This window comes from Notolabrus celidotus, chromosome 13 (genome assembly GCF_009762535.1).
Source record: "Notolabrus celidotus isolate fNotCel1 chromosome 13, fNotCel1.pri, whole genome shotgun sequence".
NCBI lineage: Eukaryota > Metazoa > Chordata > Actinopteri > Labriformes > Labridae > Notolabrus > Notolabrus celidotus.
In genome coordinates, this window is record NC_048284.1 from 18,506,700 (window position 1) to 18,533,442 (window position 26,743).

The 26,743-nt window shown below is 41.3% G+C and overlaps 1 long non-coding RNA gene across 1 annotated transcript in view; it reads right to left on the reverse strand.

The window, feature by feature from the left end:
- The window catches only part of LOC117823684, a 170,877-nt gene that overhangs the window by 83,669 nt on the left and 60,465 nt on the right, over positions 1-26,743 (reverse strand). Inside the window, exon 2 of the long non-coding RNA XR_004633466.1 lies at positions 3,865-3,935. This is a non-coding gene — a long non-coding RNA (uncharacterized LOC117823684). The remainder of the gene's footprint in view (positions 1-3,864; positions 3,936-26,743) is intronic.

The following is a 26,743-nucleotide window of genomic DNA, read 5'->3' on the forward strand; positions in this document are numbered from 1 at the left end:
TTCAGGGAGACATCGGCAAACACTATGAATGTTACGGTGTGTTCAGACCAAAAGCAAAGCAAATATTCTACCCTCCAAGCAAAAGCCACCTTCTCACTATTCATTACCTCTCCTGGCAGAGCTTGGTTAATTTAACTTCATTCTTGTGAAACTCAGGTGGGGATAATTATACTGCTGCTTGTAAATGAAGAGTGCCCAGTTGTGGTTTTATCTAAGCCAAGTCAAGCTTGGCTCAGCAGAGAATTTCTCTGGTAGAAACCGACCACCGACGGTCCATCTCAACTGTGAAGTTCCCAATCATCCAACCTCAGTGTGTTTCATTTTAACTCATCAGTAAGTGACACAGAGGCCAAAATCTGGCTTACTATAGCAGTATGAACCTAATCAATAAACTCCTTTTCATGTGATTTATCTGTAATGATTGGTGGAGAAGTATTCCTAAATAACTGCATTGTGATTCAAACTTATGCAGAGTTCACACCAAACACAAATAAAATCATTTGCCTGATTGAATTACATGTAAAGTCAATGTAAAGACGCAAATAGACGCAAGTTCTGGACAGGCGGCGTGAATGGCACAATCCGCACTAATTATGCAAATAATTTGCGTTGGGATAGCCAATCAGCGTACAGACTGGCGAAGGCTAATTCATCTGGAATATACAGGACAAATTGATTATATCTATGTGTGTAGGGTTGCCAACTATCCCGTATTAGCCGGGACGTCCCGTATATTGGGATAAATTGGTTTGTTTCATGCAGGACCTCAATGGTCCCGTTTATTGACTAATAACTCTTGTAAATACAGCAGACTGCACTCTACAGATCCTAGATAAAATGGCAGTGGTAGATCATGTGCCAATCACAATGCCTGTCATCCAATCACAAGCCCCCTCACACGCATCAGTTGTATTCAGCCCAAATGCGCCAAGTACTGCAAAAAAGTGTGAGAGGATTTTCTCTCTGATGGCCATTAAATGGTCAGACTGAAGAAACAGATGCAGCACAGAGCTGATCAAAAATGAACTTCAAATATCTTTAAACTGTGACTTTTCATGTAAGGACTTCTCTCTGGCTGAGCAAAAGGACAAAAGACTGCTTGAGTCAGTCAAGAGCAGCAAAAAGTATCCATGGAAAAAGTACATTTGGTGAGTCATATTCCTCTTTTGCATTTAATTTTAATTTTGTCTGTTTTTTGATGTAAAGAGCCAAATTGTGGTTTCTTTGAGGTTTATTCATATCAGGTTACATCATGATACAGTAAGGATTAAAGGGAATATACACACTTTCTGCATTTCCAGTTGAATCAGAATCTGAATATATGCTGAATTCACACATTATGCTCACACCACCAGGGCACCGTGCACCTGTCCCTTATTTAGTAATGAGGAAGTTGGCAACCCTATATGTGTGGCTTCACCTAATATCTGTGACACCACCTACATTTTGTGGGAACAGGGATAAACAAGAGGAAAGTTAGTGAGGAGGTCAGATTATCTGGTAAGTTGTGAAAAACCTTTGTCACTTGACTCCAACTATCAGTGGTACATGGAAGTTAGCACTGCCACCTTTAGCCTAGCCGCTTTCCCCATTAACTGTTGTCGAGCTCAAGCCTGGTTTGATGACAACAGACTGGTGTCTGCCCTTGCGAAAATTTGCGTACACGCAATTTTGATACACCGTTTGAGCGAGGCATTCAGGAATTAAGTGAGTAAACACAAACATTCTCACGTTTGTATTAGAACAAAAAGCGCAAACATCAGTGTTCGGTGTGAACCCAACATTATAAAAAGTGAAACTTCCAAAATTCTCAGTTTTTTTAGACAACAGAAGAACTTTTAAAATGTGGCTGCAACTGACAACTTATATGATAGTCAACTTGTAATTGACTAAAGAATGAATTGGTCAACCAATCAGGTAAGAATGGCACAATTAATTTGTGGCTCTTATGTAGCTATCAGCTTTAAAATTCAACGTAACTCTTCACATAAAAAATGTGTGATTTTGTTTTAAAGTGTAAGAGTTTGCTCCACTGTTCATTCCTAGGAGAGGAGGAGGGAAGAGATGAGAAGTTCAGAAAAGATGAAGTAATGTACCCGAAAGGGTTTAAGGTGAGGAAGTGAAAATTAAAACTCACACACCGTGGCTTTGACTTCGAACTGTTAGGTTTGAATGTCACAGTTGATGTTTCTGAGAGAGAAGTCCAACGTACCTCGTCTTCAGATGCTCATGAGTTTCTGACGGGCTCCCATGATAATCAAGGTCCACTTCACAAATTTTGCAAGCTGCCCTATTCCTTGCAGCATTAAGGGTGAAATGCTGCTGGACTCTGGATGTGAGATTGCTCACATGTACCGACAAATGACGTTATGTCAACTCACATTATGAATAACACATGCAATTAGGGTGACCATCTAACTATCCACAATTCAGCCACCAGTGCTTTTATCAGTTTTGGCTGACAAGATGAACAAATCATTGCACCTCTGTTTTGTTGAATGATGGCAGGATTGAACAACTCTGCTGCATCCCAAGAATGCATTGACATTTTGCAAATTCTTTGACTCTTCGCAAATCTGCCTGCTACAAATTTTGGTCTTGCCTATGAAAAAAAACTGCTTAGCTTTTGGTCCATAACAACCTTTAGGAGAAAAAGTCTGCAGGCTCATATTCAAATCCACAATGCAAATGACAGGAATGTGCTGCAAATGAAAAAAGAGGCTGCCAAATAAAGAAAAAGATGCATGGATAGATACAGGTTTCTGCGCAAATACAAAAACAAAACAAAACGTACAAAAAACATACAAACCCAGGAAACATATCAAACAGACAAAGGCTGCATATCCAGACAACACAACAGAAGTTATCTGAACCTTCAGGGGGTACAATTGGTGTTGTATGTGTTTTTGATTTTGCATTGTTTTTCAATTCGCAGCTTGATGCAGCATGTTTTCTCCTGTTGGCCATCGTAATTTTCCCTTTGCCAATTCCCACCACCACCACCGCTCTCCTGCATGTGCTAAACACACCTCCAGTGCTTAAGGCCAAGCCTGCGTCTGGTGGCAGGCCAGAGAGAAGACACTTAAGGTATGAGCTTTGAAATGGTAAGAATCTCTGTTTATAGTGCAGCAAAGATAAAAGCAAGCCAGGAGGAGATGCACGAGGCTGAGGGGGCGGCAGGGGAGGAAGGAGGACATGAACATGCAAGGGGGATTGGAGGATAAGATGAGGGAGCTGACTTGTTTTGGCTGCCAACACATCACCTTCACTTCTGCCATGGTTACCTGAAAGGATTTACTCCCCTTTATCTGTCTGATTCCTTCCTCTTATCTCTTGTTCTCAATCGCTGCTTTGATAAAGGGATAAAAAATAAGAAAGCAGTTCATGTAGAGGTGAAAATGAAAGGTAGAACAAGCTTGGACATCTAAGAAGGAATCTGTATAGTGGCACACATCTAAATTCTGCATGTTTTATGCGCTTATTATGCAGGTTTTCATGCCCATTATGTGTCTGAGAAGAAAGATGAAGACTTCTTTACTCATACTGCATTGCAACATTTTGGAACACAGCACTGCCCAGTCTCCCCGTCGGGATGATTAAAGTTTAATTTTGCTGTGCCTTATTAGGTATCCTCAATCACATTACTCTATAATGATGTTTGGCTTCACATATTGATTTTTAAAGAGTAAAAAGTAGGACTTATTATATAAAATATTCATTTGTCTCACACTCTGTTTGCTGAAAATAGGAGAGGATTCGAGTTGCGTATGTATGTCAAGCATTGGCCATGGAGAGTATTTAAGTTCAAGTGATTTAAAGTACTTAAAACTGTTATTAAGAAACTCAGAATAAATCCCAGCTCACCTGGTTGAGACAGCTGGGCCGGGCTGCACCGTTACATCAAAGCGCCGCTCACAGCAAACACAGAAGGGAAGCTGTGGGGAAAATAAAAGCTCAACATGAGGGGGAAGAAAAAAAGCTTTAAAGCGAGAAGAAGCAAGTTGTGTGTGGAGAAAGCATGAATAATGGATCGCAAGTACAAAAATCATGCAGATGAGAACAAATAGCAGACACCCAATAAAGGCTGCATTAAAACAGACAGTATGCCTCACATAAACTGACGGAGAGTTTTGTGGATGTGTTTGCACGTGCACATGCATCAATGCACGCCAAAGTGAGGAAGCGTTTCCTGATGTGTCTGACAGTAATGAGGCGGAGGCAGAGTGCTGGATTTGAGATGCTGCAATGCCTACAAGCAACAGACAGGCAAGCAGAGCATGTCAAATCAGCCTTATGTGGGACAAAATCATTATGTCACCACACACTAATCTGGCAGACACAAACCACAATTGGTCTTTTGGCAAAACGTGGGTCAGTGGCAGATGGGTAAAGGCTGGAACTGTAGGAGAAGCTGCTGGCCACACAAACAGAGTATCTGAAGCGCTAACCTCATTTAAAACCAGTTTCTGTTCAGGTCCCTGAGGGCACTACCAAAGTTCTGAGCCCGAGTAAATTCAGGCCACGCCAGAGGAGACTGAGGCGTCTGCGCCTGTGGTCACTGGAGGGGTGTTTGCAGTTGTCGCAGTGCACGCATCAAGCGTTAAAAATGCACATTTGCTGCAGAACTCAAGAATATCGAAAGAATGTAAGTGCACAACAAAATAAAAGCACAGCCTTCAGCTCTTAGGCAGCTCTTTGGTGCAGAGACCGAAACGGAGGCAAAGAAAACAACCTGAAGGCTAAATCCTGCACTACAAGGAGACTCGCTCTCACTTTCTGCTTCTACTGAAGTTGTCATAATCTTTTTTAATGTTTCGCCCAATGAACTTTGCAATTCTTCAAACACTTAAATACTTTCCTCAATTTTTTTCTGTAGGATTACTGTGACAGAAAAAAACATTAGCTGTCAAGCTGTGGTGAGTCACAACAAATGTTACACTTCAGAACAAGACAACTGTTGGGAAAAGACAGACTCTAGGAGCAACTTGACTTCTCAATTTTGTAAAGTGTGACGATGGCAGCTGAAGTGGCTTTGTTTGATGGAAATGAACATCTGCGACCAAAAAGTACTGAAGAACAAAGAAAACACACTGATTTATTACACTTCTCTTTTGTTTCAGTGCATATTATATACCCTTCTGTGGTATTACGATTTATTAAAGGACCAATTCAGCTGAAAATAAATGGAAAACTGAAATCAATGGATGTGTTCAAATTTTGGCCTGCATGGCTGGGCTCCACCTTTCAAGGAAAAAGCTTTCTTTTTACAAAAAGTTTGTCAGTAATTAAGATTCAATTCTTAAAACAAAGACACAAATTAATACTTAGCATTCAGTAACTGGAAGGATGCTTAGAAGAAAGCAAAAGTCAAGGCAGTTCAATTAATGATATTGCACAGAGCTCATATGTCTCCTTCCCATTGCCATAAATTTAACCCAAATTCATCCCCACAATGTCAAAAGTGTAAGACAGAAACCGGTAGTCTCACACACTAGCTATGGTCATGTAGAAAAATCCAGCGGTTCTGGCAGATCATAGAACAAGAAATGAACAAGATCCTACATATCCTACTGGACTATTTAACATGTAAACTACATTCCAGAGACGATGTTTTCAATAGAACATGGGAACCCTTCCTGGTATATATTGGGCTAAATGTTTCCACTATTCTTACAAGAGGCTTTGTGCTATAGGCACAACTTTTTGTTATTATCTTCATTATTTTTTATTTTATTTATTCCCTTATTTTCTTTTCCTCTATCTTTGCACATCTGCAATGTACATTGTGAATCCTGTGCCTGACACCTGTATTAACTTAACTTGAATGCTAACCATGATATGTACATGAGCCAAGTGTACGTATATGATTTGTTTGAACTGTTAAAAAACCTAATAAATATATTTCTAAAAAAAAACAACTGTTCTTCTCGCTTGTTTTCTTTGTATCAGTGGAAAGTACTACAGTATAATCGCTCTCTTTTGTTCTGAAATACAACTATATTGACCTTCACTGCATTTGAGTGTTTCAAATTGGTGTAACTTATGACCTTTGATCTACTTCCTTCTTAAAGGCAAATACTCAGCTTTTTGCTCCCATTCACATTCACTTTGCTGATTAAATCGTATGCACACAAGACATAAAGAGTGTAAAACATAAACATCATTATGAATTATAGTACATAATAGATGAATGGGCTTCAATTAACCAACAATATGTAATTTAAATAGGCTGCCCCTTAATAAACTGCTACAGAGCAATACATAAATGCAAAACCTGTCCAAATTAACAGGAGAATGTTCTGTATAACAATCTCTGTACTTATGCATCTGGACAAACCATAGCATCATCTCTTTATCTGAAAGGAAAATTGATCTAAAAACAGTTCCTTAATCACACATTCAGAGGTTCATGAAGAGGCAAAAATTAAAGGTAGAACAAGCTTGGACATCTAAGAGGGAATCTGCAATTATGAAACCTCACAAATTCATCTAGACTCATGTTTCTGTCCAGTCATAATAATGAATAATATTCACTCCCCTTTTTTTCTCTGTTTTTGGTCACATCCAGCTTCTCTAAAGAAGCTAAATGCTCAGTAATGCTCCCAAGCTGGTCTCTTAATAATGTCTGTCTGTGATTTGGTGCTGAGCAGCTGTTATATGTAGTTGAAAACAATGCTATAAGAGCAGATGGGTTGAAACAACTAAATGGTGAGTTTTTAATTCATATAATTCCCTTTTTAAAGCAGACAAGAGCAGCAAATGAGGGTTGTAATTCCCAGTCAGTTCATCTTCATGAGTGACCATTGAGTGTCACATTGTTTTCACATTATCAGATGAACTAATTACAAATATTTATTAATTATAATATTTATTTTCATTTTTCTTTTTTTTTTCTTTTTTTTTCTTCCTTTTTTTCTCTTTTTTTTCTTGTCTGCATATATATTTCTGGTTTGCGTCATGTTTGTCACAAACTGTCAAATATTAATGCAATTTATTCTTGCAGCAAAAGAAAAGAAAGAAAACATTTTTCTTCTGTTCTTGTGACTGTGTGCATGCAACCATCACCATCCCTCTTAGAACTCTGGCCTATCTTTTATTGACAGCTAATATCATGTTCTGTAAAAGAGGGCGTGAACACCTCGGTGGACCAAAAACAATTTAAATTTAATTAAAAAAAAAGAATACACAAAGATATACAAAAGGACAGGGAAAGAGTAGGAGAGAGAGACCTAAGACACTTAGGCTGTTTCCGAAACAGCTTGCTACATACTACTTACTATTATTATATTATACTAGGCAGTAGGTATTGCCTACTACATACTGCGTTTGAATTTAGTATATAGTATGACTGTTCTGTTCGATCTGTCATGCAGCATGCTGAGCCAGACGTCGCTGGATTTCCAGTTTCGGAATGTGGAAGTAAACAAATACAAATAAAATGCTTATTTAGCATCCATTTATGATTTAAAAAGTTAGGAAGTAGTTTATATGTAATTTGACAGCACCCAAAAACGGATTCCCCCTCATCAAAATATAAGGAAAAAGAAAAAGCAGAACGAGCGCTGTGCATTATGGGAAACAGTACGCAAGGCAGACTGGTCCGATGCATGCTGAGATATTTTCTCGAATCAGTAGACATCCGGGGAGTTTTGGCTTACTGCAGATTTTGCTCTTGTTCACATACTACTTACTACATACTGAATTTTGGACAAATCAGTACGTACTGCTAGTATAGTAGGCGGTTTCGGAAACAGCCTTAGATGGAGAGGGACCATCTCACCATGACGCCAAAAACACTGTGCGGTGATACTAATGATTAAGCAACCCTTAGTGTCCACAATCATTACTGAAGCTTGGGTCGCAGAGGGTTGCCGCCGTGCTGTGTTCTATTTATGTAACAAGACCACCACTGGTGCATATGATACCACTTGGGTCAGATCAGCCGAGTGGTGCAGCCCGGCACTCGGGCCGCAAAAGCAGTCAGGCTGATGAGCCCAACGCTCTGTGGGAGACCCAGGCCAGGGGACCAGCCAAGGACCCAGACTGGAAGGAAACAGGTACCACCGGGACACCCAGGGCGACCCCCAGGTCACCCAGCAGGAGGAAAGGGGGATGAGGGGGGAGAGATCCCACAGCCCCCCCAAGGAACACCCCCACAACACCGCCCCCCAAGACACAGCCAAAGGAGCCACCAGGGCCGAGGGGGCCCAGCACCAGGAGCAGACAGCCAGGAAGCCGGGCAGGACCCGGACCAGAGCCCGCCAACCGGATTGTGTCTACTTTACAATACGATATCAAACAATGTGAAAGAAGCCTGCACAGTGCAATTCATGATATAATTTGATACAGTACGTTGTAATACAATCAGGGTTCCCACTCTTTTCCAGAGATCATTTTCCAGGACATTTCCAGGACATTTTCATTGATGATCAAGCTGGTATGACCGTCTAAATTTAGTTCCTAATTTAGTTCCTAAATAGTCTAATATGTTCCTCTCAGTGGAAGTCTACATTGAAAGACATGTAGTCTAGGAGTCTAGGAGTTTCTGTGCAGCTGTGTCGCTCTTTTTGTTCCGTTTGTTTTCACTATCGGGAGTTTGCACTCCTACTAGCTAGAGCAGGGGTTCTCAGACTTTTTGGAGCCAGGGACCCCTTACAGGTGAGAAAATTGTCCAAGGACCCCCTCATAATTGTAACACAGATTAAGCACATTAGTGATGTGTCATGATCAAAAGCTGCGGCTCTGAGAGCCGATGCTTTATAGTGAATCAGAAGAGCCTCCCAGTTTTTTCCTTTCGTTTTTTTCTCACAGTGCTCAGCCCCAGCTCTGCTCACAGCAGAACTTTGTGTTGATTGGTCAGCTTAGCAGCCATGCAGCCAATCACATGTGAGGATATAGGATACAGGTGATGGAGGGGAGGCTGTGTATCGTGGCTTCATCTGTTCCTTCAGAGAGAGTCTTCTTGAAGACAGGGCAAATACTCACTGAGAGGAGAAATCAGATCAGCCCATCCAAGCTGAGGCATCGCATTTTTCTCAATGCCAACCTGAGGACATTAATAATGTTTGCTTGAGTTTGGTTCTGGTTCTGTTTTGGTTCAGTTCTGGTTCGGTTCTGGTTCGGTTCTGGTTCGGTTAATGTACGGTTCTGGCACGGTTCTGGTTCGGTTCGGTTCTGGTTCGGTTTGGTTCTGGTTAAGTTCTGGTTCGGTTCTTGTACGGTTCTGGTTCGGTGCGGTTCTGGTTCGGTTCGGTTCTGGTTCGGGTTCAGTTCTGGTAAAGTTCTGGTCCAGTTCTGGTTCGATTCTGGTTCGGTTCTGGTTCGGTTCTGGTTCGGTTCTTGCGGGGTTCTGGCACGGTTCTGGTTTGGATCGGTTCTGGTTCGGTTCTGGTTTAGTTCTGGAACGTTCTGGTTAGGTTCTGGTTGAGTTTGGTTCGGTTCTGGTTTGGTTCTGGCATGGTTCTGGTTCCGTTCGCTTCGATTCTGGTTCAGTTCTGGTACGTTTGGTTCTGGTTTTGTTTGCTTGAGTTTGGTTCTGGTTCGGTTTGCATGAGTTTGGTTCTAGTTCTGTTTACTTAAGTTTAGTTCTGGTTCGGTTCTGGTTCAGTTCTGGTTCGGTTCTGGTTCGGTTCTGGATCGGTTCTGGATCGGTTCTTGTACGGTTCTGGCACGGTTCTGGTTCGATTCTGGTTCGGTTCGGTTCTGGTTCGGTTCGTTTCTGGTTCGGTTCTGGTTCGGTTCTTGTACGGTTCCGGCACTGTTCTGGTTCGGTGCGGTTCTGGTTCGGTTCTGGTTCGGGTTCAGTTCTGGTTCGGTTCTGGTTGAGTTTGGTTCAGTTCTGGTTTGGTTCTGGCACGGTTCTAGTTCGGTTCGCTTCGGTTCTGGTTCAATTCTGGTACGTTCTGGCTCGGGTCTGGTTCGGTTCTGGTTGTGTTTGCTTGAGTTTGGTTCTGGTTGTGTTTGCTTGAGTTTAGTTCTGGTTCTGTTTGCATAAGTTTGGTTCTGGTTCTGTTTACTTAAGTTTAGTTCTGGTTCTAACCCTAACCCTAACCCAAACCCTAACCCTAACCCTAACCCTAACCCTAATCCTAACCCTAATCCAAACCCTAATCCGAACCCTAACCCTAACCCTAATCCTAATCCTAACCCTAATCCGAACCCTAACCCTAACCTTAATCTGAACCCTAACCCTAACCCTAATCCTAACCCTAATCCAAACCCTAACCCTAACCCTAACCGTAATCCTAATCCTAACCCTAATCCGAACCCTAACCCTAATCCTAACCCTAACCCTAATCCTAACCCTAACCCTAACCCTAATCCTAACCCTAACCCTAACCCTAATCTTAACCCTAACCCTAATCTGAACCCTAACCCTAACCGTAGCCCTAATCCTAATCTGAACCCTAACCCTAACCCTAATCTGAACCCTAACCCTAATCCTAGCCCTAATCCTAGCCCTAACCCTGATCCTAACCCTAATCACAACCCTAACCCTAATCACAACCCTAACCCTAACCTTAACCTTAACCCTAATCTGAACCCTAACCCTATCCCTAATCCTAACCCTAATCCAAACCCTAACCCTAATCCTAATCTGAACCCTAACCCTAACCCTAATCTGAACCCTAACCCTAACCTTAACCCTAATCTGAACCCTAACCCTAACCCTAACCCTAATCCTAACCCTAATCCAAACCCTAACCCTAACCCTAATCCTAATCATAACCCTAACCCTAATCATAACCCTAACCCTAATCTGAACCCTAACCCTAACCCTAACCCTAATCCTAACCCTAACCCTAATCTGAACCCTAACCCTAACCGTAGCCCTAATCCTAATCTAAACCCTAACCCTAACCCCAATCCTAACCCTAATCCTAACCCTAATCCTAATCATAACCCTAACCCTAATCATAACCCTAACCCTAATCTGAACCCTAACCCTAACCCTAATCTGAACCCTAACCCTAACCGTAGCCCTAATCCTAATCTGAACCCTAACCCCAATCCTAACCCTAATCCTAACTCTAACCCTAACCCTAATCTGAACCCTAACCCTAATCTGAACCCTAACCCTAACCCTAATCTGAACCCTAACCCTAACCCTAACCCTAATCCTAACCCTAATCCAAACCCTAACCCTAACCCTAATCCTAATCATAACCCTAACCCTAATCATAACCCTAACCCTAATCTGAACCCTAATCCTAACCCTAACCCTAATCCTAACCCTAACCCTAATCTGAACCCTAACCCTGACCGTGGCCCTAATCCTAATCTGAACCCTAACCCTAACCCCAATCCTAACCCTAATCCTAACTCTAACCCTAACCCTAATCTGAACCCTAACCCTAATCTGAACCCTATCCGTAACCCTAATCCTAACCCTAACCCTAATCACAACCTAAACCCTAATCTGAACCCTAACCCTAATCTGAACCCTAACCCTAACCATAACCCTAACCCTAATCACAACCCTAACCCTAATCTGAACCCTAACCCTAATCTGAACCCTAACCCTAACCCTAATCTGAACCTTAACCCTAACCCTAATCCTAGCCCTTACCCTGATCCTAACCCTAATCACAACCCTAACCCTAATCACAACCCTAACCCCAATCACAACCCTAACCCTAACCCTATCCCTAATCCCAACCCTAATCACAACCCTAATCCCAATCACAACCCTAACCCTAACCACAACCCTAATCCTAACCCTAATCCTAACCCTAATCACAACCCTAACCCTAATCCCAACCCTAACCCTAATCACAACCCTAATCCTAACCCTAATCCTAACCCTAATCCGAACCCTAATCCGAACCCTAACCCTAATCCTAATCCTAACCCTAATCCTAACCCTAATCACAACCCTAACCCTAATCACAACACTAACCCTAATCTGAACCCTAACCCTATTCTGAACCCTAACCCTAATCCTAGCCCTAACCATGATCCTAACCCTAATCTTAACCCTAACCCTAATCCTAGCCCTAACCATAACCCTAACCCCAACCCTAATCTGAACCCTAACCCTAACCCTAGCCCTAACCCTGATCCTAACCCTAATCTTAACCCTAACCCTAACCCTAATCACAACCCTAACCCTAATCACAACACTAACCCTAATCTGAACCCTAACCCTATTCTGAACCCTAACCCTAATCCTAGCCCTAACCATGATCCTAACCCTAATCTTAACCCTAACCCTAACCCTAATCCTAGCCCTAACCATAACCCTAACCCCAACCCTAATCTGAACCCTAACCCTAACCCTAGCCCTAACCCTGATCCTAACCCTAATCTTAACCCTAACCCTAACCCTAACCCTAACCCTAGCCCTAACCCTGATCCTAACCCTAATCATAACCCTAATCACAACCCTAACCCTATCCCTAATCACAACCCTAACCCTAATCACAACCCTAACCCTATCCCTAATCCCAACCCTAACCCTAATCCTAACCCTAATCACAACCCTAACCCTATCCCTTATCACAACCCTAACCCTAACCCTAATCGTAACCTTAAGCCTATCCCTATCCCTAACCATAACCCTAACCCTAATCCTAATCCTAATCACAACCCTAACCCTAACCCTAATCCTAACCCTAACCCTAATCATAATCACAACCCTAACCCTCATCCTAACCCTAACCCTAGGATCAGGGTGAGAATGGTTTTGAACAGAAATGCACAAAATTGGTCAATTATAAGGCTTCTCATTAAAACATTGTATGTAAAAGGGTTTTCAACACAAACCATTAGTTTTTGCAAAGTTAAGGTAAAATATACGGCTACAAAAGATCCTAAATTAAGAGCCGTTCGGGAGTCGAAAGAGCCGGCTCTTCTTTGGGGGCTGAGTTAAAAGAGCCGGCTCTCTGAAAAGAGCCGAAGTTCCCATCACTAAAGCACATGCTTACTACCATTTGCACTCTTAGTTGCCCTTGGAACTATTTGTATTGTAAAACGTATCAATGTAAATACTTCAGACCTGTACCATAGTGATAAACAGATAACACTTCAATTTGAATCAAGTAAATACCACTTATATACTTTAAAACAGAGGGTCATTTCATTCCTTGTGGACTCAACATGACAGCATTTATACTTTTCAAGTAATTGATCTTAAACACTTTCAGAAAATTAACAGTAGCAAGACTCACATATCCCTTCGAGCCACCAAATGGTATCATAACAATGGTGTATGCTGTTTTGTAATGACACAGCACAATTTTATAATTTATTAGAAATGAATTCAAATTATTTCACGGACCCCCACACTATGGTTCACGGACCCCCAGGGGTCCCAGGACCCCACTTTGAGAACACCTGAGCTAGAGTACAGTAATTGAGCTCTCAGCCTGCAGAGAAAGTTGTGAGGCACAGACCCCCAAGCTCTCTGCCCGACTCCACTGGTCACACTATAACTTAAATATAAGACTCTTTGAATCAAAAGAGCACTCTACAAGGTTAATGTACCATAAAACATAAACAATATACCCCCGTTTTATGTGAATGCATGATTATGAAGTGAAGGAGAAAAGATGTGAAAAAAGTTGTGCAGTGTCACTGTCTTTTCCAGCACAGCGTGCACTCAACTTTCAATGAATGGGGATGTGTTTTGTTAATAGGGTCAGGTCGCACGCAGCCATGTTGAAATAATTTTCCAGGACAATATGTGATTTTCCAGGACATTTTACTTTTTCTCCCATTTTCCAGGTGTTTTCCAGTACTGGAAAACTGGTCAACTGTTTTCCAGGTTTTCCAGGATGCGTGGGAACCCTGACAATGCGTAAGTTGCAATACAATATGATATAGTACTACAATGTAATTTGATGTGATAAGATGCGCTACATTGCAACATAATATAATATTACATATGATACAATATAATAAAATACAACATGCTATAATATGATAAGAAATTATACAGTGTGATACTTTACAATGCAATATGATATGACACGATACATTCAGATCATATGCATAATCTCTCCAACTTGAGGTATGGTGAAGTATTCAGGGCCACAGAAAGTCTTCTATTCAAGATAGAGCTTGAAAATGTTTGTTTTTTAAAAATACAAATGAAGCACTGATGTTAATCAAAAATGCTTAAAAGTAACTACTTTTTTAATTTTGTGGATGATGATCAAAAATGTAGAGGCAGAAAGCACCGGAATCTCTTTATACTCCTTTCCACTATGTTTCAGGACACTTTCTGCATAATTTCATACTTGTATGACTTCGACTTTTTAATGGTTCTCTACCTGAAATATGTTTCCCTGGCATGTCTAGAAACCCCCCGAAAATGAAAAAAATCCATTCTGCCCCTGCTCTGATTTCTCCACCTTTCTGTAAATGTGTGCTGAAACGAGCTGTTTCAGTTTTCAGTGTATTTCTTACGTCACAACGCCATCTGGTCTGTAACAGAAGTCAGAGCTCAGAGCTTGTTCAGCCCATAGACTGTATAAAATACAACTCAACTCCTCCTCCGTTTTTCCTTCCCTGAACACGTGTGCTAACAAGGAGCTTAGGAGGGAGGCATTCTAGTTGTAGGCTGTCTTAATAAACACAAAGGTCGGTTTTACTCCCCACGTCTGCAGATTTGAAGATCTAGTGGATGATTTTTATTTTTCATGAAAAAGTGCTAGCGCTAGTTAGCATAGCCACATAGCTACATGTTCGTAGCTGTGTACCAAGACACACGTTGACATACTGACAAATAAAACAACAAGAAACACAAAAAAAATCTGTGACCAATCGTTCAGAAAGGTCCTGCTGCAGGCGTCTCTCCGTCAGGTTTAGATTTTGGATCAGATTCAGAGGGTTGAAGTAACACGGGTCTGTGAGCAGCCATGTCTATGCATGCAACATGTAAAAATTAGATCAACTTGCTGGACAGCCGAGGCCACATCCACTTCCTGAGGGGGCGTGGCCAGAGAGCTCATTCTCATTTAAAGGCACAGACACAGAAAACAGCCTGTTCTGAGTAGGGCTGATAAAGAGGGGTATGTTTTACAGGCATTACAAAATGTGATTTCAAAGTGTTTTTTGAGCAATAACCTTTAAAGACATGTTTTGGGGACCTATTAGACCAATATATTTTGATTAAAAAAAGAGCATAATATGTCACCTTTAAAATGCCATAGTTTTTCTTTAAATTCCAAATTTTCATTTTTATGCCAGGGGCATTTTGCAAAAAAAACCACAAAACTAAAGTGGGCATTGGCTTTGGACCCCCAAGACCAGAGTGGTCATTATCATCCTGTGATGGCCAAGGGTATTTACTAACTACAAATACTGGGGAAAGAAAAGGTAGCAAAAAACACCCTGAGGGCTGGTCTTTGCTCTTGGCCTGTATTTAAGTCAGATTCACATTCTGTTTATTCATGTTATGTCATGTGATTCCCATGTGGTGTTAATAAACTTATTTCCCAATTTTTTTCACACAAACTTTTTTTCATATGCTTTCTGAAAAAACTTTCATTTAATATCAAATCATAGATTTCTCTGGGTTTAAACATGCTGGAAACATCTGAGATAATCTCAGTATACTACTCAACACAATATAGATATAACACAAGTCAACTCTTGCTTAATCACTGTGAAGTGGAAATGTTAGGTTTCAAATAATGTGTTGTAAGTAAAATTAAATCCAAACCCTTCCGCTTTGACTTATAATGGAGTATTTTGCATAGTTAAGACACTTTGCTATGCCAGACAGTCCAGTTGTTAGTTGAATTGATGATTACACAGCACCTGTTCTTTTGTTATGTTCAGCGTTCAACAAAAAAAACATTGATGTCAACTAAAGGTGTAAACAAATTGCTAAAAGACTACAATATTAGCTGCTTTATTCTCATAAGGTACAAAGAAATACAGACCAAAATTATTAACAGCTTTGGGCTTCTTTTTCACGCCCGCTTACTGTCTTTTTTTGGTTACATAAAGCCTGGCCCCAAGATTATGCTTTAAAAAGGAGCACTGATGATGTAATCCTAATACTGCTGAAGTGATCGTGGAACTGATGTGTTACAATTTTTTTGGCTCACTTTAATGTTCCACTTTTTTTTTTGGTAATACATTACAAATCCGTGTTCGAAGTGATAAAAATATATACAAGAATGAACTTCCTGGTAATTTTCAACACTGGATCAGTCCTGCTGACTAATCTAGTCGAATGCAAAAACAGAAGATATACAAATTGATGAACGATGGCTACCAGAAAGTGAAGCCAAAAGAATAAGAACTCACTCCACTGACTGGCTGCAATACAGGTTGCAAAGCCCACATCCTCCATGGTGACTGATGGGACCTTGGTCAATCTTCTTTAAACAAAATTCACCTCAAATAAATGTTTCTGACACATGCTTCCTTTCCTCACTGGTAGTTCTCATCATGGTGATTAATGTCTAAACTTTCATTTTTCTGAGAAGTTTTCCTTTAATTAGTTATGTGATGCCAAAAATGGTCTATAATGACATTATAGCTCGGTGCACCGGATTAGCAAGTCAAGATGGAACGGGAAGATAAACTGTGACAAAGGCTTACACAAGGGTCATTGAACTTACCATAACTGTTACTGTCTGGGACCTAAACAATCTGATCTGCTGTAGACCATACCAGCTTAAAGGATCTTTACAGTTTTATCATTAAGTCCAAAGTGTGTTTTGGTTAGCAAAAGGAGTAGGACCATGACTCGGGAAGCCAATCCCTGCTGCACAGACTCTGGCTCAAAATGCCAAGATGTCAGCACCTGGTAAAGGATTTTTTTGGCATCACTTTTATACAGGGATAAGAGTTGGATACATGTTGTACATCTTTACACAGTGAATTGTTGAAACCACAAGTTGGACACAAGTTGTCCAAAAGGATCCTCTTTCGTTTGATGTGGTGAATTTATTTGAATTGAAGGCTTTAGACTTGTGGAACATAATGATGGACTTTCAAAGCAAACTATATACTGCAATACATTTGCTTCTTGCATTTATTGAATCTTTTCGGAAGAAACAGACATCTTTTAATTCAAGAGGTCTTCCCAGGCATTTAAAATTCTGCTTGAGTCACTCAGGTAGCTACCACAGAGTGTAATGCCTCCCCACTATATGATGAAAGCACGCATCACACAGTCAACTTCCCCTCCATTGAAGCCAGAAGACAATCTTTCCCACACCCCGAAAACATTGAGAAAAAGCATTACGTAACTCAGAGGCTGAGATCTAACAGGAGAGCAGAGGAATCCTCAATATTTAACACCTCTCATCTTACATTCAGTTTGACTCAGACCGAGGAATAACCTTCTGATCTTTCCCATCAAAGCTTGCACAGACAGTCACCTCTTATCTCCCTCTATCACCCGAATCTAATCGCCGCTGATTGGCTTATGAAAACCCTAATCATTGAGAATTACTTTTAATGTGATGAAGGTATGTGTGGCTTCTGAATAACTTTAAAACGAGAAGAGAGTGCAGGAGGGTTTTTCTGTGCCTACTTGATTTGAAGGAGCCGAGCACAGTCACTTCATATAGATGTGGTTTTGAAAGCTAATGAGAGCAAGCAGACTCCTCTCCTCTACAAGGAAAGAGAACAGATAAATGCCCATTGAAAATCACTTCAATATTCCCATTATAACTCTTAAGGGATATAGCTAGCCTATAGACTTATGCATGGTGCTCCAGCTGTGACATTGGTGCTGTGAAGGTTTTCTATATCTTCTATGTAATCATTTAATATGTAATAATCCAACACTGACCTATACATTCTGCATATGTATGCTGGTAAATCTGTGACCTTTTCCTTACTCTGCGTCAGTTCACCTAAGATAACCACATTTAATGTATTCCAGCACTCAAATGAGACCTTTTGACCATATATAAAATGATGAGCATTGTAATGACTTATGGTAATAGGTTTTATTGATCATTTGTCCAGATTTATTATTTTTTATTCTGCATTCTTATTCTGGCTTTATGTATTTTAGTCACCTAAGATGCATGTTATTATTATTATTATTTTTATTTTTTTATAGATGAAAAAGACAGACATGTCAGACAGTTTGATTCTTCAATACTGAACAATGTTGGGATTGATTGGATCAAGCTTTTGTACAGACATTCATGCTCCCCAGAGGATGAATCCTGAGGATTTCTGAGGTCTCCAGACGTTTCATCCAGCACAACCATGTCTGAAATGTGTGATTGTGATTTGGTGGTAAATTGCTTCATTTTACTCTGGATAGATTTTCATGGGAATTGGATATAGACAGTCATGGGCCCCAGAAGACGCTTCATGATTCCTTAAGCTTTCATTAACATTACGACTGGCTCAGATGTGTTTGCAGAACAGGAGTCCCAATGACTTTGATGATCCCCTGACTTTTCCTCCAGCATCAAGGTTTTCCTTGTTGTTTTGGAATGCAAGACAGCTTAAATTTGAACTCTGCCCAATACTTTTTAAAGGTGACATATCATGCAAAATTGACTTTTTAATGGTTCTCTACCTGAAATATGTTTCCCTGGCATGTCTATAAACCCCCCGAGAATGAAAAAAATCCATTCTGCCCCTGTTCTGATTTCTCCACCTTTCTGTAAATGTGTGTGAAACGAGCCGTTTCAGACTTCCGTGTTTTTGTTACGTCACAACAATATCCGGTCTGTCATGGAGTCAGAGCTCGGAGCTTGTTCAGCCCATAGACTGTATAAAATAATACTGAATCCCTCCCCCGTTTTTCATTACCTGCACAAATGTGTGCTAACAAGGAGCTTAGGAGGGAGGCATGCTAGTTGTCTTACTAAACACAGAGGTCGGTTTTACTCCCCACGTCTGCAGATTTGAAGATCTAGTGGATGATTTTTATTTGTCATGGATAAGTGCTAGCACTAATTAGCATAGCCACATAGCTACATGTTCATAGCTGTAGCTGTAGCTGTGTACCAAGACACACGTCGACATACTGACAAATAAAACAACAAGAAACACTAAATCTGTGACCAATCCTTCAGAAAGGTCCTGCTGCCTTTCTGGCAGAGGTCGGTTTTACTCCCCACGTCTGCAGATTTGAAGATCTAGTGGATGATTTTTATTTATCATGGATAAGTGCTAGCGCTAGTTAGCATAGCCACATTGCTACATGTTCGTAGCTGTGTACCAAGACACACGTCGACATACTGATAAATAAAACAACAAGAAACACTAAATCTGTGACCAATGGTTCAGAAAGGTCCTGCTGCAGGCGCCTCTCCGTCAGGATCAGATTCTGGATCAGATTCAGAGGGTTGAAGTAACGCGGGTCTGTGAGCAGCCGTGTATATTCAGCCAACATGTAAACATTAGATCAACGTGCTGGAGAGCTGAGGCACATCCACTTCCTGAGGGGGCGTGGTCAGAGAGAAAACAGAGTGCTCTGAGGAGGGCTGAAGAAGAGGGTTTTTCAGGCATGCCAAAATCTGATTTCAAAGTGTTTTTTTGAGCATAAACTTTAAAGACATGTTTTGGGGACCTCTTAGACCAATATATATTGATGAAAAAAGCGTGATATGTCACCTTTAAGTCTAAAAACACTACTGCCAATCTATCAACAACCATAACTAAATTTTGCATGACTTTTAGAATTGCACTCTAATCGGCTTAAATACACAGTATATGATAGAGCAATATAAACACTTTATAATGTTTATGCAAATGCTAAATAGACAAATTTAAGCTACCTGTTGCCAAAATTAACTATTGTCAACAAGCAAGCATTATAAACTAATATGATGAACATGGCAAATATTATACCTGTCAAAATGAAACGTGTATAAGCTTTTAACCAGCTGGGGTTCAGTGGGTAGAGTTGATCGTCTATCAATCGGAAGGTTGGTGGTTCAATCCCAGCTCTGGCAGTGATATGACCATGGTTATCTGTCTTTTACCATAAGCTACAAGAGTGACATTATTATGCTCCATATTTAATGATATACTATGACTTACTGAATACTACAGGGCCTATACTTTTAATGAAATTCTCCTTTTTTAACCCTGGAGATATTGCTGCTACTATATCTGATGGTGTATGATCTCATGTGATGCCTCTAATATTAATAAAGCACCTCTAAAAGTTAAAATCAGATAAGTTATTTTGCTTGATAACTGATACTTACCCAGAAAGTATTATGCTAAGAGTGTGCCCTGTTCAAGCAAAAGCCAAACACAAACAAACACACACATACACACACACACACACACACACACACACACACACACACACACACACACACACACACACACACACACACACACACACACACACACAAAGGGGGGGCTGACATAGATGGCTGTTCAATCTATAGAAGTAAATTGACCATAAATTCAATACTTTCCCTAACGTACAACAGAACATGTAAGAGGACATTACAAAAAGAGAAAGTGTCTTTCCATGTTCATCGTGTTGGTCATATGCAGCAGAGACATCACTTTTTGGCACAGTCGCATTGAATTAAGTCAAATTGAATCCTTTTTTTTTATCACATCACAGGCGATGAAGCTAATGCCACATGATTTCTGTATAAGTATGGCAGTCATTAGCTCATGCCTATTGTAGCTTATAGGACACTGGAGGCGATCGGTTTCCCTGTTGTCACTCCAACATATTTGGATTGAATAGTGATTGATAGAGCGAGGGGGACAGTGGAGAGAGAGAGAGAGAGAGAGAGAGAGAGGGAGAGAGAGGGAGGGAGAGAGAGAGAGAGAGAGAGAGAGAGAGAGAGAGAGAGAGAGAGAGAGAGAGCTGCTCGGGCTTATCCGGAGGAAGAAGCAACTGGCAAAGAAGCCTCAGCAGTTGCACAAGCGGCTCCACGCAGCCAGCAGGCTCGGCTCTTTAAGATTTATCCCTGACATCATAATTCTGAATACATTTTTGACTCTGTCTCGCGCGCTCTGCCTGTGCTGTATTGGACACGCGGCTGGGATTTCTTTCAGTGTAACTTGACGGCAGCAGCAGCAGTTGTTGGACCGGCGTTTTTCGGCGCCTCCTCGCAGCGGATTTACAAAGCCTCCCCGGAGCCTGCAATGATATTCAACACCCTGGACAGAAACTAAGCGTTCCAGGAGTCCGGACAGAGACATTTCAGCACCTTGGACAGCGAACAGCGTTTCAGCACCCTGGACAGAGACTGACCGTTCACTGGAGGTAAGCCAGCAGAGTTGAACAGCAGCTTCTTCTTTTTTTTTACTGCTTCATATTTGGTTACAGCAGGAGAAGCGAGAAAAAAAATCACACTCCCACAATTTGTTGAGCGTGATACGACTTCCATGAGAGAGATGTGGTGAATGTATACAACGCAGGTGTTATACACGGCAATGTAGGGTGAATTTCCTTTGGCTTTCAAAGCAGTTCGGTCGAGTTCCTTTGCGTTACAGTTCATGGAATAATTTCAGCCATGCTGCCACTTTCTACCGGTCGAGTTAGCGACTCCTCTCCGTGTTAAACCAAATAAATGTGGCTTATTTTTCGGCCTACAAATAGTTAATGGTTATGGTCAGTTTTAAGAAATGAAGCTAGAGTAACAGCTAGTCAACGTTATCGTATTTTCTTTTATCCTTTTAGTGTGATATGCATGGGATAAAGCTAGCTTCTCTCCACTGTCAGTTTAATTTATTGCAGCTGTTTATTTTGAAGAGTCAGCGCGTGCCCAAGCAGCGGCGGCTCGTGCCTCCGGTCTGCGCGGAAAATCAGCCCATCCATGATCTGAGGGCCCCCCACTACACACACACACCTGAACACACGCACACAAAATCTAACACACAAAATCAGCCCATCCATGATCTGAGGGCCCCCCACTACACAACACACACCTAAACGCACACACACAAAATCTAACACACACACACACACGCACACGCACACACACACACACACACACACACACACACACACACACACACACACACACACACACCTCACTTCCATGGCATTCAGCCAGCAGCCCCCAAAAGAAATATATCCCTCGCGACCCCCTTGTGCTTCCTCAGTACAGATATTTCAGTCTGAATATCTGATAATGAGCACGAGACAGACGCCCACCCCTTTGAACTATACAACTTATATAACCTGTTTTTTGCTGTTACTCTAGAGAGATTTACTATCTATAGGCAGACTGAGGGCCAGGGCCGTCGTAGTGGGGGGGGAAAGTGAGACTGACTACCTAGAGCCCAAGTGGGGAGGGGGGCCCTTAATGGGCCTGATATAAAATGTGTTTTCTACTACGCTTTTACTTTGTTTTGTTATAACTGCAATAAGATAACTAAAATTGTCTGAATAAATAAACAAACATTCAGAATTACTTTATGAAATGTCTCTCCAGCTCAGTGAGATGGAGTGCATCTCATGCCTAAAGTGAGACTCAACTGTGGGTTTTTAGAGTTTTATTGGACTTCATGAGGTTAGATTATACCAAATAATGCTTCCTTGTTCTTAATCAACAAGTCAATTGGCTTCAAATAATCTTGTTTAAAGAGTTGGACAGTCTGAAGATCAATATTGGGCAGTCACATTTGAAGAAATTGTAAAAAAAACAAATAATATTGATATGTAGCTTAGATTTGAGTCAGTTAACCAGGATAGCTTTAATCATATATTTTTGTTTAATGCACATAAACCAGTATTATAGCAGCAGTGTTATATTTTGTAGGGTTGGTTGTGGTGATGGGGCCCACTGAGATATCATTTCAGGGGGCCCAGAATTCCTGGCGACGCCCCTGCTGAGGGCCTCCATTTTTATTGCTAATATAACACAAAATATGGCTGCCACCTGGACCCTCTTAATTGGTTTTATGGCACGTGCCACGTGTTTGACCAAAGTTAATATTGCAAGTTCACCCTCTATCTTGAATAGAGTATGGGTTTTATACACAACCATGGCTATTTTTGTCAGATCTTATCAACCATGTAAAAATGATGGTGGCATTTTTCATTCATAGCAAGACCTTGTTGAAAAAGTTTATTGATTGAGAGAAAACTAGACTTATACAGCAACAGATCAGGTACTTATCAACATTTTCTTTCAATCTATCATATTTAATTTTGTTTGATGCTGAACTTTGTGTGGGACTGTAGATTCACATGCAAGTAAAGTCTTTGCTTTTCCCCCCTGATTTTGTATTTATCCAGCTCTACTGGTTTAATCAAGAAAGCTAATCAGCATATTAATGGTTAATGAAAATAATCATTGGTTGGAGTCAAAGTCATAACCCCTAATGTCTCAAGTGTTGGTAAATACTGTCACATTCAAGGACTCATTTATTTTACATCCTTGTAATCCGGGCTGCACATTAGCTGCTGCTGGGATTAAACGTGTGACCTTTTGGCTAGCAGAGGGGGAACTTGAAATTGATGGAGCCACCCAGCCTCTGTGTTCCCACTCGCTCGCTCGCTCAGCCCCATGCATCACTTGATCTGTCTGCTGCAGCTCTTTTTGCACGAAGGAATTAACTCTCAGAATGTACGGGAAGAAAAATGCTCATGTCAGACCTGCTTTGAATAAGAGGTGATCCCCTGTTCTATGTCGCCTCTGGTGCTCTAGTAGGCTCTGGAAGTTCTAACTTACATACATTTACATACACTGACTGTGCAAACCCACAGTGATGAAGGAATTTCTTTCTCCTAATGATCATTAGGATTTTAAATACACTGAATGTGTGATAACTTTTGTCTTGGTGTTAAGTGTGTCTGATATGTCGGCTCTGACTGTGAGTGACAAGAATTAAGCGAGGAAAGCCAGAAGCGTGAATCACAGCAGCAGCAGTACTAGCACAGGGCTCCACTCCAGTGCCCTTAAAAGAAAGGAAACACATTTTCATAAGCCAGTTCTGCCTCTGGGTTATTAAGCTCTGGACTCTACTGTACAGAAATTGCGGCTCTATATCATGGGGATGATGAAATAAATGCAAATTAATCTTTCATGCTCAATTTATTATCCAATAAACAGACTGTGGATTTGAATTTGAATAGTGGCCCTGCAGAGGGCAGGCCACACAATTGCCAGTTACCTCTTTTTCCAAACTGCCTTTGTCTTGTTAGAAATGAAATCCCAGGGTTGCAGCGGGTGTAAGACACTGAATTCAGTGCTTTTATTGTGAGGCAGTACTCGTACTATAAAGCAAAGCCAGTTTAACAGTCGTTTTCCACCCTGGGGGGTACGGCTTAACTGGTCCCTCTGTCTCAAACTGTGCCTCATCGAGAAACAAGGCACAGAGCGGCACCTCGGGGTCAGCAGTTACGAGCCCTCATTGGCATCCAAGACACAGCCACTCCATGGACTCTGCTTTGGATTTTTTTTTTTTACATCACACAGATAGCAAACTGGGTTGGTTTTTATGAGTGTGCTCTTCACATGCTCACTTGCACGGTTGATCATGTATCTGCATGCTTAGAATTCCGTTTATAGGTCTCTTAAAATTCAGAAACCCCTGCTAGAATCGCAATTAGATTCAATACTGCTTTAACTACATGACGGCCTGTGTGAGCCGGAGAGAACGCCCACTCTCACTTTTCATTCCACCCCCCACCACTACCTCTACCCATTTCCCAATAAGCCACTGAAAGCCCTTCCCCCTCATCCCGCCGCAGAGTGAATTGTGGTCAATTTGAATGATCAACTGAAGACAATCTGGGAGGCAATAGCTGTCACTGAGGATATCAGGCTGCAATGAGCTGCGCCAATAAAAAACCTGTGTGTGCGGCAGTCAATGGGATTTTTTTCGACTCCTGTTTGCTTCTAAAGCTCCCTGTGGCACCCAGGAGTCAGAAAAAATTAAAGTGCTCGGTCTTTACTCTTCCAGGCTCCACACTGAGAGAGGTTGCACCCTGCTAAGCTAAGCTAAACGGCTCTAGTCTGCGCTGTGCTGTGCTTGGCTCTGTGTCATTAGCTGCTGTTGCATCTGATGCAGTATAAGCACTGGGCTCATCTCATCGGTTCTCAGCCACTGGTTTTCCACTTCAGAATGCTTCCGAGGGGCTATAATCTCGCTGACATAATGGCGTCCACTCTGATCGATAGCCAAATGGCCCTGCGGATCAATAGCTACCATACTGTAAAATAACGTGGTCTGAGAGCTGGGATGGCGGGAGGGGGAAAGCCTGCAGCACTCGCATGTGTGACTCTGGAAACACTTTGAAAGTCTACGCCTTAATTATGGATCAAAAATACCAACCTTGTTAACGAGCCATGTATTATAGATCGCTGCATGATCTATGCTAATGTAAGCGCAGCAGCTGGAGAAAGAACTGGCAACATTTTACTCTCTTGCCTTGCCTTTCAACTGCCTCACATGCAAATGTACACTTGCAGAGAAAAAAGTGAAGGAAAAACTGATTTAAAAAAAAAGTTTGCACAAGTATAAATGCCCATGACTGGTCAAAGGACAGTTCTCTCTTTTTAAATGAGAACAACATCAAATGTATATGATATTTATCCCCTAAATGAATGCCTTCTGCCTTCTCCTTGATACACAAACCAGTTTTTATTAAGAAAAAGGGAGAAAAAAGTGCTCACACATCTAACCTATTTAATTACCAGTCTGTTTGCTTTCCCTAAGGAGCCAGGAAATTCATTAATCAAGCTTTTATCCATGCCTGGCCAAGAGAAGTCTGAGATAAAATTCTCACTCTATATGTAGCAAGGCTGCAGAGGAAACTTTTCTGCAGTTTTATCAGGTGGAAAACAGCCAGAGTTCTTTACTTTTCTACTTTAAAGGCCCCTGAAATTATCCACCTGTTTGAAATGTTTTCTCTGCAGCACCCTGAGAGATGATATTATGCACCGCAAACAGCATAATGGTTTTTGGCAAAGAAAACAAATAGGAGAGGGAACTAGGTGTGGGTCACAGCTAGAGCTCGGTTACCGCTGCTATTCCAACAGAGAAGTAAATTACCCCAAATGGAAGACAAGAAGTTTATATATCTGTCTGCACCACACAGGAGGGCTGATGCATGATTAGATCCAGCTTTAAAAGAATCACTGCCACCCTCAATGGCGGTTCCTCTGTTGGAGGGCAATTTGGTATACTGCTCAGCATCTCATAAAGCAGAGTTGCAATAGCTTTGCTGAACGTGTATAAATCAAAAGCTTCAAATCAGAGAGTGTTGCTGGAGGAGAAAACAAATTTGCAGATGTGGATTTTGACCAATCACTGCCACTGTTAATTAAGACTAGGAGGTGTTATGGTGTCATAAAATTCTTGCAGCATGGTGGTTAAAGATTTTCCTTATCACTGTTTCACTCCGGCTATTTTTTTTTAACTGTTAACTCAGCCGATTTGATACAGTGGGAGGACTGTGCAAGAAGAAAGGAGAGTTGTTGCAGGAGCAGAATGCAGTTTCTTCTTCTTTTGTGTGCATGAAATGTTTGGCATGTCATTTCAGCACGTCCACATACATACTGTATGCAGCTCAGAATACAAACAAACACACACAAATCTATCTAAACATTCACCTACATGGTTACAGGCACTTCTCCACACATTGAACACCATGCTTTAAAGACAGCGTGGCTGAGTGGGTATATGGCGGTGAAATATTAGAGTCATTGCAGCCCTGCAGGCATGCAGTTATCAGGGATACAGAACTGATGGGAAATCAATCAGCTCAAGTGGAGGGGCCTGGCCCGTGGTGAGGAGATGATTCTTGTCTTCTCAAGATGTAGCTTTGATGTCAGCAGCTCCTTGATCAAAACCACTGGACTGAAACTTGCATGCACAT